This window comes from Manacus candei, unplaced genomic scaffold (genome assembly GCF_025592945.1).
Source record: "Manacus candei isolate 608988 ecotype Guabito, Panama unplaced genomic scaffold, ASM2559294v1 h1tg000005l, whole genome shotgun sequence".
Taxonomy (NCBI): Eukaryota; Metazoa; Chordata; class Aves; order Passeriformes; family Pipridae; genus Manacus; species Manacus candei.
Window position 1 is genome coordinate 9,992,825 of NW_026138053.1, and position 20,841 is coordinate 10,013,665.

Genomic DNA, 20,841 nt, shown 5'->3' on the forward strand with positions numbered 1-20,841 from the left:
GCTGCTGGACCACTCACAGCATCTCCAACAGGGACTGGGGGGGCTCTGTTTAATGCCCCATGCTATGCCCCCATGTTTACTGTGAAAAAGTGATACTCAGGTGTTCCCTAATCCCTGAAAGCTCAAGGATATTCCAACCTCACATTCGTCCATATGTTTTCTTAGATGAAAGCAATAGGTGTAGGTCTGTTGGTGGAATAAGAGTGAATTGATCCAAAGGGCTTGATTTCTTTAGAAAATATTTTTGAAGCCATAGATAAAACATAATAGCTCAATAATATAAACTCCTGGAATTAATGTATCGTTTGATGATTTAAGTAATGCGGTTTTGGGGTAGGAATATAGCCAAAGCAGAGGACTGGAAAAAGCCAATCAATATGTGCTGGTAAAAATGCTCAGATAGTAGTATGGACTATTGCCTCCACAGGATTAAAATCTGTCATGGACAGCAGCCAATTAAAAGCAGATTTGTCCCATTTAAAGCAGCAGATTCCATGTTCTCTCTCCTGGCTCGGGAGCATTTGGATTTCAGAGGTTTGGCCCACTCTCAAAAGCACCAGCATGAGCAAAACACAGCAGATGTGATTGGTGGGTTTGTTTATAGGAGTAAGAGAATTAGGAGAGGAACTGGATTTGATAGACAGTATATATTTGGCTTTTAGGAGAGCATGAAATACAACTTGGAGTATTCCAGTTGACTCTCATGATGGGGGAACTCTAATCTGGCCACAAACTGGCTGGGAGCTGAGGAGGAGAGTGGGCGGTCCAGAAGCATCCATAGAATCCCACAAGGACAGGCTGCTCCAGGGAGCCTATTATTACTTAGCCTGGAGGAATTAATATCTGCAGAGAGATGAGCACAACTCTTGATGTCTAAAGGCTGGAAAAATGACAAATAAATCCTTGGTTTCCTGCATGTTATTCTCAGAGAAGGAGAGGGAGCTGGGAAGGGCAGACAGAGTGTGGAGGTGCTCTGGGTGGGCTGGCAGGAAAGGGGGAATGAGGATGAACCCAGAGATGCTGAGAATAACAGGAGAAATAGTCTGGTAGTCACTGTGTAGTGTGGAAAGGACTGTTTGGTGGAGCAGCCTCGGTATCTAGGGCAGCGCTGACGTATTTCCAAGGAAGTCACAGCAGTTTTCAGGAGTTCAGGGTCTGAAGCAGCAGACGAGGCAGATTCAGCTTGACACAGTGGAGAGGGCTGGAGGGGACCTGCAGGAGCGGGATGGACACAGTGCTCCCTGTTACTGCCCACAGATTCCACCAGTTCTTGGCCTCAGAGAACCTGGAACCAAGTCTGGAATTCCATACATGTATATTCAGTGATTGTGATTTCCAGCCCAGCTCCAGGGACTCGAGCACATGGCTTTCTTTACCTGTGAGTTTTTGGAAGGAGATTGTGCTGCGAGATGAGCGTGGAAGTGCTGGACATGGAGCAGGCAGAGCCTTGGGGGAGTCAGAGGGGAGCCCCGGGACACATCCTGACTGGGGAGGGAATTGCTCATGAGCTCAACATGCCCTGGCCCTGTCTGCTGGCACCCAGAAACACCCCGTGCCCTGGGCTGACCCCCAGCATGGGCTGCAGGCGTGGGGGGAATTCTGTTCCACTGCCCCACTCAGGGGAGACCCCACCTGCTGAGCTGCCTCCAGTCCTGGGGAACAACAGCAGAAGGACATGGAGCTTCTGGAGTGAGTCCAGAGGAGATCATGGAGATGCTCTGAGGGCTGGAGCCTCTCTGCTCTGGAGACAGGCTGGGAGAGCTGGGGGTGTTCAACCTGCCGAAGAGAAGGCTTCAGGGACAACTTAGACCCCCTTCCAGTGCCTAAAGAGGCTCCAGGAGAGCTGCAGAGGGACTTTGGACAAGGGCCTGGAAGGGCAGGACACAGGGAGTGGCTTCCCATTGCCAGAGGGCAGGGTTAGGTGGGATATTGGGAAGGAATTCTCCCCTGTGAGGGTGGTGAGGCCCTGGCCCAGGTTACCCAGAGAAGCTGTGGCTGCCCCATCCCTGGAAGTGTCCAAGACCGGGTTGGATGGGGCTTGGAGCAACGTGGTCTAGTGTAAGGTGTCCCTGCCCAGGGCAGGAGGTGGGACTGGATGACTTTTAAAGGTCTCTTCCAACCCAAACCCTTCTGGGATTCTATGATAATGCATAAGGAGAGGGTTTTTATTCAGCCAAAAAGTAAACTTTTGATGTTGTTAATATTCTTTCAGTGAAAATGTTGTGAAGGTAAAGGCTGCAGATGTACTTCGAGATGTGCATAAATACCAGAAGATGAAAGAACAGAACACTTTTGGAAATGAGGTTGTGAAGTCAGATGGGGAAAGTCCTTTCTTAGTCCTGTCATTCTGTCAGTCACCTCCATGTCTTACGTGGGGCTCTGCCCTACAATTGCAAAGATTTTGGGTATTCACTGAAAATGGCAAACACCACTTTGGTGTGGCACATAAGCACAGACAACACCTATATAATGTGATTAACTATTTTTTGGAGGAAACTGTTGGTGTTTCTTGGAGGCTAATGGAGTAATAGCAGGGCATTTCTATTGTTTCATACTACTTTTTTGTGCTTTTTGAATTAAATTCTATCAAACTGATGCACCCTTCTGCTCTAGCTGGTAAGGGATGTATATTTTAATTAACTCATAGAATCACAGTCTGATTTGGCTTGGCAGGGACTTTAAAGCCCATCCCATTCCACTCCCTGCCATAGGCAGAGACACCTTCCACTATCCCAGGTTGCTCCAAGCCCCATCCAACCCAAACTTGGACACTTCCAGGGATGGGGCAGCCACAGCTTCTCTGGGCAACCTGTGCCAGGGCCTCTCCACCTTCATAGGGAAGAATTCTTTTCCAGTATCCCACCTAACACTGACCTCTGGCAGTGGGAAGCCATTCCCTGTGTTCTATCCCTTCCAGGCTCTTGTCCAAAGTCCTTCTCCAGCTCTTCTGGAGCCTCTTCAGGCAGTGGAAGGGGCTCTAAGTTGTCCCTGGAGCCTTCTCCAGGTGAAGACCCTCAGCTCTCCCAGCCTAGACAATCTTTTTCTTTTTGGTTACCTGTATCTGACCCCTGGACTTGTTCCCTTATGTTTCTGTGATTCCAGCTGCATTTCTCTCTCTCAGTGGTTTTAGCTGCTGTCTGCAGGAGGACTGTTCTGTGCTGCCAGGACCAAAAGTGTGTGATAGGGAATTGTTAACTGAAAACCCCCAGGTTTAGAATATGCTGATTCTTATTCTGATTCTGTGGGATGGGGATCAGAGGCCTTCAGGTTGGGTGTGTCAGATTCATTGCATTCCGGTAAAACACTGAGCAGCTTTTGTTTTTATGATATGACCACATAAACCCTGACCCCCCAAATCTGTTTTGTTTAATAGTAAGCCCCTGATGGCTAATTTTGCATGCAGTACACAGAGGAGCATGACTATTCTGGGATATGATCCCAGTAACAGTGGTGAGTCATCAGCTGCAGCAGCAGCAATGATATGAGGAGCTATTTATTACGGCCTCTCTAAGCTGTGAAGTCTTCTAAGCAGTGAGTTCATGTAGAAATTATGTAATTATTCCTCCTGGATGATTTCTCTTATTGGTTTGTAATTACAAAATATTCTCAGAACACTTTTGTATTTTAAAATTAAGTCCTCAGAATGACTTAATGAGAGAAGAACCGAGAGATTATATCTCACCTTGTTTATGTTTGTTTTATTTGACTTATCAGTGATACAGTTTTCTACTGTTGTTGCACTAAGTTCACCTTTCTTTGTTTTCTACTGTTGTTGCACGAAGTTCACCTTTCTTTGCGAAGCTGTTTAGTGCATCATTTACTGGTTTGTACATTTATAAACAAGTGTTTGGGGTAGAATCATCTGGTCTTGGAAACTGGCAGGAGGGGAATTCCATGTAGGAGTTTCACAGATTGTTTCTTGGGTGGGAGAACAGCTGGATCGAGATGGGCTTTAAGGTCCCTTCCAACCCAAATCATTCTGGGATTCTGTGATTCAGTGATATCTGGAATTTTTTACAAACCTGGAGAGAACAGCTTTCTTCACTTTCTGAATGAGCAAGCCATGTGCCATATCCTGGAGCAGGACTTATTTCCTTGTAGTACCTGGCTTGTTTCTGGTCACATCAGCCAGAGCTTGTTAGTGATGACTTCAGGTGAAAGGAGAACAAGACATCCGAATTCACTTGGGTAATGGTTTGATTCCCTGCTATGTTTCTAAGACTCAGTCCTTGTGCTTTACGTGTGTCTTTGGAACACCAGGGATTTTGTTTTGACATTGTCATACATGGGGTACACAAAGGCAAAAGGTCTTGATCCCTGCACAGTCTATCACAGAATCACAGATTGGTGTGGGTTGGGAGGGACTTCAAGCTCATGTCATTCCAACCCCCTGCCATGGTCAGGGACACCTTCCACTAGACCAGGTTGCCCCAAGCACCATCCAGCTTGGTCATATTCCCCCCACTGTCTCTGCCCACCTGAAATGTTGAGGTGCAGTTGTTAATTGGTAGCTGGGTGACAGCCTTGTCCATGCAAAGCTGCCATAGCATTGAGATGGGGTTTTTTGTCTTTACCTAGAGCTGAAAAGTGAAAAAAAAAGCCTCACGCTAGACTTCAAAGCAGCCTGTGTTCCTGTTGGTACCTCTGGGAACAGGAGATGCTTTCGTGCTGCCCCACCTGAAATCCCCTTGTGAGCTGAGCCACAGCATATCCAAGAAGTACATTTTGAGGTGTAGACAGGGACCTTCCCAACTAAAATTTTATTGGCAGTTTTGTCACCCACAGGGAGCAGGTCTGGGGTGTTTTGGCATAATCTGACTGCATACAAGGTGGAGCAGGAAGTAGTTTCCCTGTAGATTAGTGTCTTTGGTACAGAATATATTTTGCAGTGATTCAAAGGCTGTAGATTAAAAAGAAAACTAAAGAAATAAACCTGTTATGTCTTGCACAGATGCTGAGGGGAGGCAGAGGCAGCTGGGTGCCAATGGGGCACCTAGTCAATGAGGCTGGAGAATTTGGCCCCAAAATTCCCCTGAGATTGGAGGAAGGAGTCATGGTGCAGCACTCTGCTAATCAGAGGCTCCACACTCTTGGTTTTCTGAGGGGGTAGATAAATATGTCTTAGATTTAATCACTATTTAAAAGAGAAAAAACCCATGCCCTTCTATTTATAATCTTTTCCTTAGAACTGTGCCATAAACTCATCATAGCCTGAATGTTTCAAAAGTTATACAGAAGGTGAGCTACCAAGGCTCTTGAAAAATTCTAAACCACACTTTATTGTCCAGTTATCTTATGTAAGTCTATTGTATTTACACTGATCTTATATAATATTGTTTTAATCTTTATTATATGAAATTCCTGTTGAGTTTTTAGCTTTCCTTTAGGAATAGACATTTAAAGATGATTTAGCAGTAAGTTTGAAAGGAGAGATTAATTAAAAATACGAAGGTGGTGGTGAAACAGGTCTGTTTCTTAGGTACATCATTTGAGCTCCTATAGGATATTAGAAATTAGACAACATTTTTTTTTCCAAGATCAAGAAGAATCACGGAATCATTAAGATTGGAAAAGCCCTGTGAGACCATTGAGTCCAGCCACTCCCCAGCACTGCCAAGGCCACCACTGCCCTATGTTCTCAAGTGCCACATCCACATGGCTTTTAAATCCCTCCAGGGATGGGGACTCCACCACCTGCCTGGGCAGCCTCTTCCAATGCCTGACCACCCTTTCTCTGAAGAAATTCCTCCTCATGTCCAACTTGAACCTCCCCTGGCACGGCATAAGGCTGTTTCCTCTTGTCCTGTCGCTTGTTCCCTGGGAGCAGAGCCCGACCCCCACCTGGATCCACCCTCCTGTCAGGGAGTTGCAGAGTGAGAAGGTCCCCCCTGAGCCTCCTTTCCTCCAGGCTGAGCCCCCCCCAGCTCCCTCAGCCACTCCTGGTGCTCCAGACCCTTCTCCAGCTCCATTCCCTTCTCTGGGAAGTTATTGCAGCAGATTTCTGTATCAAAGCCTTCAGTGTGGTGCCACAGTAAGGTGTAAGCTGGAGGTCTGGATTGCAACAGTATCTATAGGGTGAATAAGGAATGAGCTCTCCCAGTCCTGATGGTCTCAGAATCCCTGATCCCGGCTCTTGTTCTTTCGGGAGCCGTTCCATCCACAAGCCCCTTATGCAGCATGCAGAGTCTGACCGTGGGATCAATGGCTCAGTGTCCCCTGCCCATCTGTGTCCCTGCAGTGGGGCCAGCTCAGCTCCATAAATCCCTGGAACACCTGCCTTGCTTGGCCTCGGATGAACATTGTGCCGGGTGGGAGCAGGGAGGGGGAGAGGGCCCATCCGTAGGAGGGCTGAGCCCTGGAAAAACTTTACTGTAAAAACACCCAGGGAAAGATACTGAAGCAGCTGGAGGAAGTGCAGGCAGGGATTTCTTATAAATCATCTCTGTGTCTGCTAAAAGGAGAATTCCCGCACACGTCAACTGTTTCCGACTGGCGAGAGCCCCGGGGGCGTTGGAGCTGGGTGACATCACAAGGAGAAGGAATGAATTCACACGGAGGGTGACGCCAGGGAACTAAATTCCTGGGTTTGCCGGCTGAGTTGTGCCTGGCAAAGCGGAGCAGGGAAAGGCAGAGCACCAGGAGAGGTTTGATAAGTGTCTTAGTTGTGATCAGAGTCCCGTTTTGGGGCCAAGAGCTTCCTGGTGTCCTAAACAAATGTTTCCTGTTAACCCTTTCTGAGGATGAGGAGCAGAAGGGAAGGCGCTGGTTTTGTGCACTGTCCACACCAGTCCTGGTGTTGGGCCAAGTTGTCCAGTCCCCTGTGACCACCTTGGTAGGGCCATCGAGCTCCCAGTGTTATACAAGACCGTAACTGGGGAGAGCAGCTTGATTCCATCTGTTTGCAGTTAGAGACACTTATGAGAACAGAGATTTACTGGGGAAAGTGGCAGTGAAGGAGATGCTGTAGCTCACCATGTAAAGTGCACAAAAGGACTTTCTGGGAAGAGAATAAATATTGGCTGAAGGAATAGACATCTGTGAGTGAAGGTTTGAAGTGGGTCTATATTGAATGTCCTAGTTTCACTCACATCACAAAAGGCTCCCTACATTTTTTCATCCATAAAGATAGTAAATTGTTTGGAGTGGAATCTGGAAGAACAAGCTGACCCTCTTTTGCTTTACTACATTAAAATTATAGTGTTTTAAGAACTATTCTATTAAACTCTACACTCACTGCTGCTCTCCCAGCCTACTTTTAGCTCCAGTAAATCTAATAACTCATGCAATATTATACATTTATTTCAGATTAAAAGTACTAGGAACTAGATTCTAGGAAAAAGTCTGTTTTCATGAGGAAATGCAGAAAATTGTGAAAGCCCTAGCGATGATATCACCTTCCACATGTCAGTACAACAATGTGTGGAAGGATGAATAGTGTGCAGCTAATGTATGTCAGAACATTCCTAATGCAGGCTGGAAGGTACTGGGGCTGCAGGGATGCACAGGCAAAGGGGGAACGTTTCATAGAATTGTGGAATGGTTTAGGTTGGAGGGGACCTTAAAGACCATCTTGTCCCATCACCCTGCCATGAACAGGGACCTTTCCACTAGACCAAGTTGCTCCAAGCCCCGTCCAACCTGGTCTTGGACACTTCCAGGGATGGGGCAACCACAGCTTCTCAGGGCATCTCCACCCTTACAGATGAGAATTCCTTCCCAATATCCCATCTATCCCTGCCCCCTGGCAATGGGAGGCCAATCTCCTTTGTCCTGTTCCTCCAGGCACTTGTCCAAAGTCCCTCTCCAGCTCTCCTGGAACCTCTTTAGGCACTGGAAGGGGGTCTAAGTTGTCCCTGGAGCCTTTCCTTCTTCAGGTGAACACCCCCAGCTCTCCCAGCCTGTCTCCAGAGCAGAGGAGCTCCAGCCCTTGGAGCATCTCCATGGCCCTTTATAGAATACGAGATGGAGTTTGTGAGTATCGACCAGCCCCCTCACATAACACTTTCCTGTCCTTGTCAGCACTCCCATTCATCCATCAATAACTCTGCAATTCCATCCTCCTCCTCAGAAGAGGTGTAATTTGTCAGGACTGGTGCTGCAGAGCTGAGTCCAAGGTAGCAAGCTCCCGTGCCAGGGAGCCAAGGCCATGGCACAGCTCCTGCAAGCTCACAGCTGGGGACTGCACAGCAGCCAAGATTTCCAGCCCAAATTCTGTATCTCTTTGCTTCTCTGAGTTTAAGTCGTGAACTTACCAGTCGCACATTTTTATGTAATTTAATATCTTTTCCGTGGCTTCATTTTCTCTTCTGATATTAAAAAAAGAAAAGGAAAAGCTCTCCTGGGCATGAATGAGGATTTATGTAATAGGTTGCAATGGCTCCATCAAAGCCATTGTGCTCTGTCTTGTGAATATCTATTTAATCAGTGGTTTTAAAAGACCTTATTTGTGCTAAGTGATTTTTCTTTCTTAGACTGCAGCAAGAATCTCCTACTCTTCTGGAGACAGAGTGCAGCCAGTGCAGCTACTCTGGGCTTGAATGGCACTATTGAACCAGCTTTGTGCTGGCAAGAGGTTCAAGTACCAGAGACGCCATTCAGATGATTATGGAGCTGGTGCAGGAGTTAGGGAAAGAGCACTGCAGGATGCTGCTTCTCTGATGAAGTGCTGGGGTGTATTGACTGATCTATTACACTCAAGTCAATAAGGAACTTGGTTGTTCTTGCATTTTCTACACTACAGATTTGCTGGAGAAGCTGTATGGATGACCTCTGTAATTTAGAAGTTAGGCCAACTCTTGATGTCTTGGCACACAGGAGGTTTCAGCCCCTGCTCCCAGGGAGAACTTTACTCCATCAGCCCTCAAAGAGCTGCCCTCACTGTGCAGGTCAGAGCACTGCAGTGAAGCCACCACTGGGCCAGAGTGTGAGAGAGTCATGGGGGGATGAGGCTCACCAGCGTGTCCATAGTTGTATTCTCAGTTCTCAGGCTGTCTCGGTGGTCACTGACTTTTTGCTTCCACCTCACCCAAGGCAATGAAAAGGGCTGAGAGTTCATTCTAGCTTTGCTCACTGGGACAAGTGGAACCCACGAGTATAAATTTAGGCAGAATTTGGGGTTTGTGTGTGGCGAGTTAACAGCATGCACAGAAACGTTCATGTTTTTAGCTTAAATCACAGAACATTTCTTAAAGCAGTAAAGTAAAAAGCCATCGTGGATAAGGTGTTCTGACCCATAATAACTCTTTGCACCTCAGCAGGGTGACTCCTGCACGGCCTCACAGCCTGGCACAGGCTGTTTTCTCCTCTGCTCCGTGTCATTGAACATGCTGCACAGTCTTGCCCAATTAAAGCAGAACCTTGGCAGAAAGCAAAAATCACCAACCATTTAGGGCTGACTGCTCAGCACAGAAGGGCTTGACACTGGGGTTTTGTTCCCTGTTGCCTCCCCTGCCACCCTGCTATCTTGTTTGCTCTTCACATGACTGGCCATCAGGCCCTTGATATCTGTGTGGCATTTGATGTCCCCTCGGTCAGATGTTGTGCTGGGTGACGCCAGGGCACTATTATAGGGTGTCACATTTTATCCTGGCTGAGCCAGATCCAGAGAATACCCGTTGTTTGCCTCCCACTCTGGCTCTGTGATCTTGATCGTTCCCAGACGCTGCCGGAGGCTGGCAGACGGGTGGCACACAGGACCTCGCTCTGGGACTGATTGGTTTCTTGGCCATCATCCAGTTCCAAGCACATCAACACATTTGCAGAAAGATTTTCCTAACCTGAAAACTCAGGGCTGGCCTGAGCTCTTCCATGAAGGACGGAAGGAGACGGATTTCTGCTGGAGTTCAGTAAAAGCCCAGATGGGGAAAAGTTTCAGGAGCTGCATCTGGGCTTGGGCTAGAGAAGACAAGAGGCCTGAGGTGGGGTGGGAGGGGGTGCACTGGAGCTAAGTCTCCTTCTAGTTTCCTGCTGGGATTTAATCTCAGCTCGAACAGGCTAATTTAAATTCATCTTTCCAACTGAAATGATACGGTTGGCAGCGATTTAGCCTGGGAAGCTTTGCTGCAAGCAGACAAAGGGTTAAACACCCTGTTGGGTGCTGAGTTGCAGTAAAAAGGCTTCCTTCTGCAGCTTGTAGAGTTATTGACCTGAAAAGCAGTATCGAGCACACACCGCTGGGCTCAGCCCCGCAGGAGGTGTTGGTGTGCACAGGGTGTTTGTTCAGAGCCCTGGCATCGCTGGGGCCTGGGGTGCTGCAGCCCTGCCTGCCCTGCCTGCCCTGCCTGCCACCCCAGTGTCCCCCCATCCGGCCCCTCATCAGGGCTTTCAGCAGCTCCTCAATAGTTTTGGGTGTTTTCACAGAAACATAGAATCATTAGGGTTGGAAGGGACCTCTGGAGATCATCCGATCCAACCCCTCTGCTCAGGCAGAGTCACCTGGAAAAGGTGACACAGGAACATGTCCAGGTGGGATTGGAATGTCTCCAGAGAGGGAGGCTCCACGCCCTACCTGGGCAGCTGTTCCTGTGCTCTGCGACCCTCTATGGAAAGAAGTTCTTACTTCTGTTGAGGTGGTACTGCTTGAGTTTTAGTTTATGGCCATTGTTTCTTGTCCTGTCATTGGGCACCACTGAACAGAGCCTGGCACCATCTATTTCAGCAGCTCCTCACTGACTTCAGGTGTTCTCAGCAGCTCCTCACTAGTTCCAGGTAATTTCAGCAGCTCCTCACTAATTTCAGTTGTTTTTAGCAAGTCCTCTCTAGTTTCAGGTGTTTTCTCTCCCCTGTTTCATCCATGAAATCAAACATTTCTTCCTTCCCCTTGGAGTAACCCATCACTGTGTACTCTTCCCAGGTTTTGCCACAGTGAATGTTTTCACACAATGAGTCAATATTTTTAAATGGATCCATTTTGCCCATTGATCATCTCTGCCCACTCATACTTTGTTAGCTCAGGCCAAACCTTTATCAATACCCTGAAATACCCAGGATGTCTCAATTCTATTAGCTCAAGAATGGAGCTTTTACTGTGATGACGCGAATCTTTAACTACTATCAGATGTAATGATTTTGTGCCAGGCCTACACATTTGTGCTTATTCACACTGAAAACTTCACCTTCTCTGTTATTAAATGGTAATCAATTGTGGCAAGTGCTCTGCTCATATTTCTTCCAAATCTCCCAGTCACTGTGGCTGCGTTGTTTGATGCTCCTGGACTTGTTGACTTATAGCTGCATTTCAGATACTGATAGTTTTGAGCTGAGGTTTGCTCAGTGCCCCCATGTCTCTATTTCTTTTGAACAGTGCAGCTTTATGGTTTGTAGTAAGTGACTCCAAAACGGTGTTTCCAGCAAGTGATTTTCAACATGAGACAGTTTCTAAGGGATCCTTAATCAAAATGAGCCCTGAAGCAGGTCTTGAGAAGATTTTCAGGTTTAGGGAACATAACAGTTATTAAATGATATTTTGGGTGCCAACAGTGCACTATCTGCTTTCACGTCAGAGAAATCATTTATTCCCAAGAGACTTTTAGAAGCACAGCACAGAGCAGCTGGTTGAGGTGCAGGAGCCTTTCCGGAGGGCTTCATGGTGCGATGATCACCTGAGGTAGGGCTTGAGCAGGGAGGTAATTTAGCAGTGAGAAGACACAGACTGTTACAAGCACAAACACGCTCTAGAGGAGTCACATGATGGTTGTGAAACTCTGTGTAGAGGAAGTGGCAAACTGAGTGTGTCAGCTGCACGTTGGGAACCAGGGATGGAGCAGAGATTCCTGCACTGTGTTGGTGACAGTGGAAAAACTGGGATGGTGTTGATCCAGGCTCCCAACAAGGGATGACCTGTGTGGACACACCAGGGTTTGGAAGCCTTGTTTTGGATGGAGAAGCAAGCTGGAAGGATGCTGGAAAAGTTCAGGGGAAATAAAAACAGATAATGGATATCATATGTGCTGAGTGATAGTGTTTCCCTCCTTCCTGAAGTATCCTGTGCTCAGTAGCTGGCAGTCCTGCAAGGACTCCACCACACCTGGAAAAGCTGAAGCCTTGTGTCTGCTGCATGACCTCACCATTTGGCATAAGCTACGTGAGATATGCTGCAGGACTTTTGTCCTGCCTGGCTTTTTGGGCTTGTAGTCACCACTTTAGAAAGTTTTATTCTTGCTGCCCACCATCTCCATCTTCTCTTCATGTTGTGGAAGGTTTCCCTTCTGCTAAATCCAGTTTACTGTCCTGAATGATTAAAGCTTATTGCAGAGCATGTGACTTAATGGCAGAAAATATAAATCTGTGGTTTAACTTCACCCTCTTCTTCCCCCTGTTGTCAAACAGCCAGAGGAGGAAGGGAGGGAGTGTGGGCAGGCAGAGCGTGTCCTGCCAGCCCCTACCAAGGCTGCTCAGGGGTCCCTTCCAGCTCACTGTCATTAGTAAAAATGCAAATTTATGGAAATGCTGTGTGGTGCATGCCCAGGGATGGCAGGCTTTGTAATCACTGCCTCTGCCTGTGCCTCAGCTGAGCCACGGGGTCATCAAAGTTACAGGAATGGCAGTGGGGGCAGAGGCCAGGCGGGAGGGTTCTCTACTGGGGTGGTGCAACATGATTTTAACACCAGTCCCTTGCTTGGATTTTATTTAGACCACAGAACCCCGGACTGGTTTGGGTTGGAAGGGACCTTAAAGTCATCCAGTTCCGCCCCCTGCCATGGGCAGGGAAACCTTCTGCTAGACCAGGTTGCTCTAAGCCCTGTCCAACCTGGCCTTAGACACTTCCAGGGATGGGGCAGCCACAGTTTCTCTGGGCAGTCTGTGCCAGGGCCTCACCACCCTCACAGGGGAGAATTCCTTCCCAGTATCCCATGTAACCCTGTCCTCTGTCAGTAGGAAGCCATTCCCCCTTGTCCTGTTCCTCCAGGCACTTGTCCAAAGTCCCTCTCCAGCTCTCTTGGAGCCCCTTTAGGCACTGGAAGGGGCTCTAAGGTCTCCCCAAGAGCAATGTTTAGTGAATTACTCCATTAGTTCCACCAGCAATAACATCAAGTCAGTGTTTACCCCCGAGCACTCCCACAGGAAAGCTGTTTAGTGATCTGTCTGCTCTCGAGGCAAAAAATTTTTCTCTGATTTCCAACCTCAGTTTATTTATGCCCATTTGTTCTTATGCCAGCTTGAAGATCCCTTCTTCTCCTCTGGCCTTTGCTTTTGGCTCACATGTGGGCAGGGCATCACCCTTCCACAGGGGGAGCAGCAGGTTCCCGACCCCCCTTCTGGTCCATGTGCCAAACCCCTCAGACAGAGCAAACACAGGACTTTCTGTCAAAGGGCCAGGTTTTTCCATCCTTGATATTTTTCCCTCAAATAGAACCAGTTGTCAGATGCTCATGATTTGGATGAGGCAACTTTTGCATTGAGCTTTTGCTGGGCCTGAAATGATCAATAAGAGCTATAAAAAAGATTGCCCTTGGAATCACATCAGTGTGCTCTGACATTTGCTATTGCAGTGTTCTTTCCTATGGATATAGAAGATGGAGAGTGCAGACATTTGAAAGATGTGAAGCAAGTAAAATTTTGCTGAAATGTACCCAGCTGGATTAATTATTTTAGGGGGCCTGAGTCTGCAAAGGATTTAATGATCTCAATACCATCTTAGGACATTTCACTGTCTTTTTGCTGACAGGCCACACAGATCCCAATTATGGATATAAATCCAAAAACCAGGTCAAATAATTATTCAAGTGGGAAGACTGGGTGCATTTCTGAGCACAGCAGCTTTCCACATGGCCACCATTGGGTGCTGTGGATGGGCTGAGGGGAGTTTAAAACATTAGTGCAGAAAAACTGTGAGTCTTCCAACTCAAAGGCTGTCTGTGCTCCCCGTTCAGCTCAGGTAAAATGGACAACTCTGTGGTCTGTATAAGTGGTTAAAATGGTTGTCACTTTATCCCTGTCCCCAGCTTGTGTGACAGCAGGTGAGAACAGCTCTGTGATGTGCAGCTGGTGCCTGTGTGGTGCCGGATGGAGCTGTGGCAGAACTGTGGTGGAGCAAAGCAACTCACTCTGAGCTTCCCAGCCTGTTTGAAAAGGCAAAAGTGCCTCTTGGCATCATGCCAGGAGATCCTCTCTTTAAGGGCAGGCTGAAGTAAAGCATGACTGGCTGACAGGCTTCTGATGCTCTGGTTCCATACAGATACGGGAATGCTTTCCTGCGTGCTGGAAGCAGAGGTCATTTGCTGGACTGGACCCTTGAGAGCCGTGCTGATGGTCTGCCTTTGCCATCAGGGCACTGTGTGCTTTGGGAAGAGAGTTAAGTGCAGATTACACTTAAAAGGTATATGAGATACTTGAAGACACATTGATAAAATATACAATATAGGACTGTAATTCCCCTTTTGTTACCAGTATTATCCTGGTGGAGAATAGGCAAGGCTGGACCCTGTGTCCCCACTTGCTGGGTGGAATAGCCCACCCCAAGATGGTTCAGGGCAGGGAGCAAGGCTTGTCCATAGGCACAAGTGCTGTAGAATGTCCTGGGGCCCCACCAGAGGCACTGGGGTCACCTGCAGCCCTGCATTGGGGTCTCCATCACATGAGCCAGGCTGCTGAGGGCAGCCTCTTCCATGGGAGGCAACATCCATGTGCTGTGCATTGGAAAAGAGAGTCTGTAGAATGTTATGGGGCTTGGATGGAGCTGTAAAAGCTGAACTGATGCTGAACAGAGCAGAACAGCTGGGCCAGACTGGAATAAACACTGTCCCATAACTTAAATGTAAACATCTGCATGTAAACTTGAATGTAAAGCTCTGTGTTTCACAGAGCAGGTGATGCCAAAATCCAGTGACTGACTGGAGCACCGTGCTGTCCCTGTGCCACCTCTACCACTGGCCACAAGCATGTGACTGTCCAGCACCTTCTCAGCAGGGAAAAAGTGGCAGTTATCCCCTTGGCAAGACCCAGCCGGGCCCTTCAGCACAGCAGAACCACAGCCCATGTGCCAGATGTTTGGTCCTGGTGAGCTGTGGGCAGGTAGAGGATGCTGGGCAGGAACACCTGGAAGGTGAGGAGAAGAGCTGTGTAAGTGCTTCACAGGGAGGGTTATCATGGAATCCTGGAATGGGCTGGATTGGAAGGGACCTTAAAGCTCAACTCATTCTGCCCGCTGTCATGGGCAGGAACACCTTCCACTTGACTAGGTTGCTCCAAGCCCTGTCCAGCCTGGCCTTGGACACTTCCAGGGATGGGGCAGCTACAGCTTCTCTGGGTAACCTGTGCCAGTAATGGCTTGTTAATACCTTGGCTGGGGCAGCAGCGGTAGGAAGGAAAGCAGCTACTCCAGCAATTGTTAGCTGGAATATTTTCAGAAGGAAAAAGCCCTTAGGAAGTAGCATTGCTCTCTGTGCTGGGAGTGATCACTCGCGCACCCATCTGTGTTCCCAAGCTCTGGAAGAAAAAATAGAGTGGGATGTCTGCTGTGTTTGACTATGCCTTGCATTTTCCAGAGATTAATGGCAGTGAACCATAGGAAGAGGACAAACTAGCTCAGGATGTACATTTGGAAAATTAACAACTGGTTTATAGAATTCAGGAATTCTTCTCTGGGGGACTTAAACAACCCCACAATGTTAGCTTGTTACAGGATAACGTCAAGCTACTTATCTGTAGTAAACATGAAAAGGATTAAATTTGTTGGAACCTTTCATGCTAAAAGAAAATCCCAACTCATTTTTACCTCCCTCTGTACTTTTCCAATCATCTCCCGGAGGCTGTTCCGACATGGCACGAGGTGCAGCTGGCACAGCACAGTGCTGGATGCTGTCCTTGACATTTGCTGCTGTGCAAACCGTGAGCCTCCCCAGGGTGCTGCTGATGAGTTCTGCTAGAGAGCTGGGAGGACTCTGGCTCTGGATACTCATTGTTATCTTTGAGCTATGCTGAGGATGGATCTGGGGTTGCAAAGGGAGTACCACCAACTCTCAGGTCTGTTTTGGGCTCTGAGTGTTGAAATCAGGCAAACTGGCATTCAAAGGCAAGGGCAAGGTAATGATTGTGGCCATGGTTATTCTGCCTCCTTTATATGCACTGAACAGGGGAGCTGCTAGAAAAAGTGGACCACAGAATCACAGAATGGTTTGATTTGGAAGAGACCTTAAAAACCACCTCATTCCACCCCCCTGCCATGGGCAGGGACACCTTCCAGTAGACTGGATTGCTCCAAGCCCTGTCCAACCCGGCCTTGAACTTTTATATTTGGAGATTACAAAGTCAAGTAAACATATACTTTTGCTTTTTGATACATGCAGAGGCTTAATTACATGTTTAGCAGCGGATGACAGTTTATGTTACAAACACTTCAGAAGCTCTGCTGTGTTCTGTGCCAGACAGCTGTGATACAGTGCTGGGGAGGGGCTGCAGGGGGCTGGTGGCTCTACGTTGGGCGGCTCAGGGGTTCATGCTCTGGAGATCACAGAATCCCAGAGTGGTTTGGGTTGGAAGGGCCCTTAAAGATCAACTCATTCCACCCCCTGCCATGGGCAGGGACACCTTCCACTATCCCAGATTGCTCCAAGCCCCATCCAGCCTGGCCTTAGACACTTCCAGGGATGGGGCAGCCACAGCTTCTCTGGGTAACCTGTGCCAGGGCCTCCCACCCTCACAGGGAAGGATTCCTTCCCAATATCCCATCTAACCCTGCCCTCTGGCAGTGGGAAGCCATTCCCCTTTGTCCTGTCCCTCCAGGCCCTTGTCCAAAGTCCCTCTCCAGCTCTCTTGGAGCCCCTTTAGGCACTGGAAGAGGGTCTAAGGTCTCCCTGGAACCTTCTCCAGGTGAACACCCCCAGCTCTCCCAGCCTGTCTCCAGAGCAGAGGGGCTCCAGCCCAGGGAGCATCTCTGTGGCCTCCTCTGGACTCGCTCCAGCAACTCCACATCTTTCTGGTGTTGTTCCTCAGAGCTGGAGGCAGCATTGCAGGTGGGGTCTCACCTGGATAAAAACGTTAGGAACAACATGATGGACAAACCTAGCAGAGGGATTTGAGCACTTTTGAGTGGCTCTTGAGAGCAACAAGGTTTTCCCCTCGATGGGAGAAGCTCAGGAGGGGAAGCAGGTCACTGAGACCTGGGGAGCCCTGTACCTGTGCCAGGCTCCAGCATGCCAATGATGTGTCCAACCCTACTTTATTAAGTGCCGATGGTTTCAAGCACAGGCCTTTCCACGTGGAAGATTATTTAGAAAAAGCAGCAAGCTGTTCTCATAATGGGGAACAGGGGCACAGCATTACATAGCAGGGCCAAGCAGTCATGCCTGCGTAAGTCCAAGGTGTAAGGAACAGCATTTTTCATTGCTAATGGTGATAAGAATCCTGGTGGATGTCTTGGTGACATACAAGGCTCCACTGATTGTGAGAGGATCTTTATAATTATCAGAGTCTGCCCAAACCTCTGTATTTTGGAAACCTATTTGAGACCATCGTAAGGGTGGTACTGTAGTTACAAGATTGGGAGTAATGTCCTCAGGAATGAGTCTGGGAAGGCAAAGCAGATGGTGAGCCCTCTTGGAGAGTCAGTGCTGTCATCTGCAGGAAAAGTGTCGATTCTCAACATAAACAAGAAAACCACAAGCCTGCCTTGTCTGATGGGCTGAAATGTGTTTGTGTTTCATACTACAGAGCAAACTGTGGGGTTGCACAGCTCTCGTGGAAATCATTTGACTTGCAATGATTGTTCAAATGACTCTGAATTACATCCAGATCACAGCACAATCCTATTTTGCAATCTTTTTGCCAAATTTTGCCACATTCCAAGACTACTCATGGGCAATGGTAATCCAGAGACAGTATGTTCCCGATGCTGGTGAAGGGTCTGGAGGGGAAGCCATGAGAGGAACAGCTGAGGGCACTTGGCTTGTTCATCCTGGAGGAGAGTGAGGGGAGACCTCATGAGGAGCTGCAGCTTCCTGTCAAGGGGAAGTAAAGGGGCAGCACTGATTTATTCTCTCTAGTGACCAGTGACAGGACCAGAGGGAATGGCCTGAAGTTGTGTCAAGAGAGGGTTAGGCTGGATCTTAGGAAAAGCTTCTTCCCTCAGAGAGTGGTTGGGCACTGAACAGGCTCCTCAGGGCAGTGGTCACAGCACCAAGGCTGACAGAGCTCAAGGAGTGTTTGGACACCACTCTCAGGGACAGGCTGGGATTGTTGGGGTGTCCTGTGCAGGGCCAGGAGTTGGACTGGATGATCCCTCTGGGTTCCTCCAAGCTCAGGATATTCCATGATTCTATGATATTGTAACTGTTACAGTAAAACTGCAGAATTTGGACAGTTGGGGGTTGCTTTTATTAATTTCCTTTGTTTTGCAGAGTGACTCAGGAAAAACCTCGCTGTGTTTTGCAGTGATTTCTCCTGGCTCGCCATTGTGTGTCTGTTCATTACCGTTCATTACTGTGTTCACTGTTCATCACTGTGTCTCAGTCACAGCTTTCCCCATGTCCAAGGCCAGTGTCCCCTCGCTGCCTGTCAGAGCCAGCTGCAGCTAACTCCTGCCACCTGCTGTCACCTCCTTTCCTCTTCAACTCGTTAACATCCTGGTTTATTTGAAAATGCAGAAGGAAAACGGAGATGGAGCTGTGCCTTTGACCCAGGTCACAGAGCAACAGGGTCCTTCCTTTGCCTCCAGCTACTAAAGTGTTCATGCCCTCCAAAGATATTGAAAATCCCTGTGACTTAGGTGGGACTTTCTGTAAGTGTGACTCAGGATAGGCCTAGGCTAGCAAAGAGCTTGTTTTTATGTTAACGGAGGGAAAGAGAAGAAGTTTTGAGTATCTTCCACCTATCTCAAGGCACAGAGGCCGTGCTCCCCTCTTCCTAAACTTACTTTGCTGCAGAGTAGTTGTCTTTGCAAAGATCTCTCATCAGCCTTGCTCCCTGCCTCCCATCTTCACCTCTTACACACTTTTTAAACCTCTAAATTGTGGACTTTTTCTCCCAAGCCAGTTGCTGATGCCCACCAGTGAGCAGCAGGTATCAAACATCCAGTAGAAGCTTTGCTTGGCTAAATTCTCACGTTTAGTTCAGAGCTGAATTTCCATTTGTGTCAGTAAACTGAATGTTCCCAAATGGTGGTTTTGCAACAATGTTTTGAGTAATCAGAGTTAATTTTCTGAATAGGTATGGAATAATTATTATCTGGCTGTTGTTTGTAGATGCCATAGTTACAGGGCTGAGTTTCTTCTGTTGAGTACTCTGTGGGTACAAATAAAGTACTCAACCTGCCTTTGGTAAAAGGGCAGATAACAAAGAGTAAAAGCAAAGAACATTAATTGAGCCATTACCAGTTTCAAGATGCACTTCAGCAGCTGGGTAAGTAAACACTCCAGTGAGGGGTGGTGGATGTAGGAATCTCTTCAATGTGTACTGTGTTACACTGGTGTCCTACCTTTGCATTTCCAAAGGATCTAAAAATCCTTGCCGGTGTGCTCATGCATTTTTTAATTGCATTACTTAAATGCATGTTCTCATGCATTTCTTAATTCTGGAGGAACCACATGCGGGACCAAATAGCATGAGACCAAAGTAGTCACCATCTGTTTGCAACCACAAGGAGCAGAGTAACCTCCAGCAGAACTGGTCTGTCATTGCTGTCGTCGGTTGTTATTTTTTAATACTAATATTTTTTTTAAGCTAATACTTTATCTGCTCCTCCTGCAGCAGTTAAAGCAGAGCTGCAGAGCAGAGGGAGAGCCAGGGCCTTCCCTACCACTGTGCTGAGGAGATCTTCTAGATTAAAGCACTAGAGGAGGCAGCAGTGGGGAGGGATGGAGAAATTCATGGCAGGGACCACAGCTTGGTATCATAGCCAGGCCCCAGCAGGAACAACAAATTGGGAGAACATTAGGAATGGGGAGTGGTATGTGGCATTGAGAAGCGAGAACTGAGCTCTCACTGTGAGGTGAAGCCTCAAAGTTCCAAAGGCAAGAAAATTCATCCTGAATGCAGCCTTATTTCATTTGGCTTCACTGGGGCATGGTCACACATCTGGTATTTATATCAGGTCCAAATGCCCAAGCAAAGAAGGCCAACCTGCTTATTTTCAGGGTTTACGAGGGGTGTCACTTGTTCAAGTATCCAGGGTGATTTCAGCCACAGATTACAGCAGCCAAGTTATGAAACCTTAAGAAAGTGGGTGTATAATGGAAACGGTGACGGGAGGTTTGGAGTTTTTCTTTTTAATTTATTTTTAATCCCAACTGTTTAAAATTCACTGAACTAATACCTTGAATGGCTAAAACGTGAGCTGTGGCTGGGAAGAGACTTGGGCATCCATCTCACACAACTGCCAAGTTCTTGCCAACTTTGCAAGATTTCAAAAGTTTGTTCCAGAGTGGATGGGGACAGGACTGGGCTGGAGGGGGGGGTGTCATGTTGTAGTGTCTTTAGTGCCTGTTATACTTGTAAGGCTTGGAGTGAGATTTGGCAGATGGAACCCTCTGACTTGTGCAAACATCCATGAGGGTGGAGTGCAGAGAGCTTCAGAGATTGGTGATGTTGTTTAGAATAATGAAATTCTGGAATGGTTTGGTTGGAAGCTCATCTCGTTACACCCCCCTGCCATGGGCAGGAACACCTTCCACTAGACCAGGTTGCTCCAAGCCTTGTCCAACCTGGCCTTGGGCACTTCCAGGGATGGGGCAGCCACAGCTTCTCTGGGCAACCTGTGCCAGGGCCTCACCACCCTCACAGGGAGGAATTTCTCCCTAATCTCTAACCTAACTCTGCCCTCTTCAGCCACTGTGTGTTCATGCTGAGAGCCACAGAAGCTGTGCTGAGCCGAGAGAAATTCAGGCCAAAGGAAGCCTGAGCAGATGC

The 20,841-nt window shown here is 47.9% G+C and overlaps 1 protein-coding gene and 1 long non-coding RNA gene across 5 annotated transcripts in view; one reads left to right on the forward strand and one right to left on the reverse strand.

The window, feature by feature from the left end:
• Positions 1–20,841, forward strand: part of PDE4B (phosphodiesterase 4B) — a 172,135-nt gene that overhangs the window by 90,007 nt on the left and 61,287 nt on the right. The window lies entirely within an intron of this gene.
• LOC127476178 (uncharacterized) lies at positions 971–7,402 on the reverse strand. The gene is made up of 3 exons (XR_007906501.1): positions 6,371–7,402; positions 3,056–3,158; positions 971–1,212 (listed from the first exon to the last, which is right to left on the reverse strand). It is a non-coding gene; the product is annotated as an uncharacterized LOC127476178 (long non-coding RNA).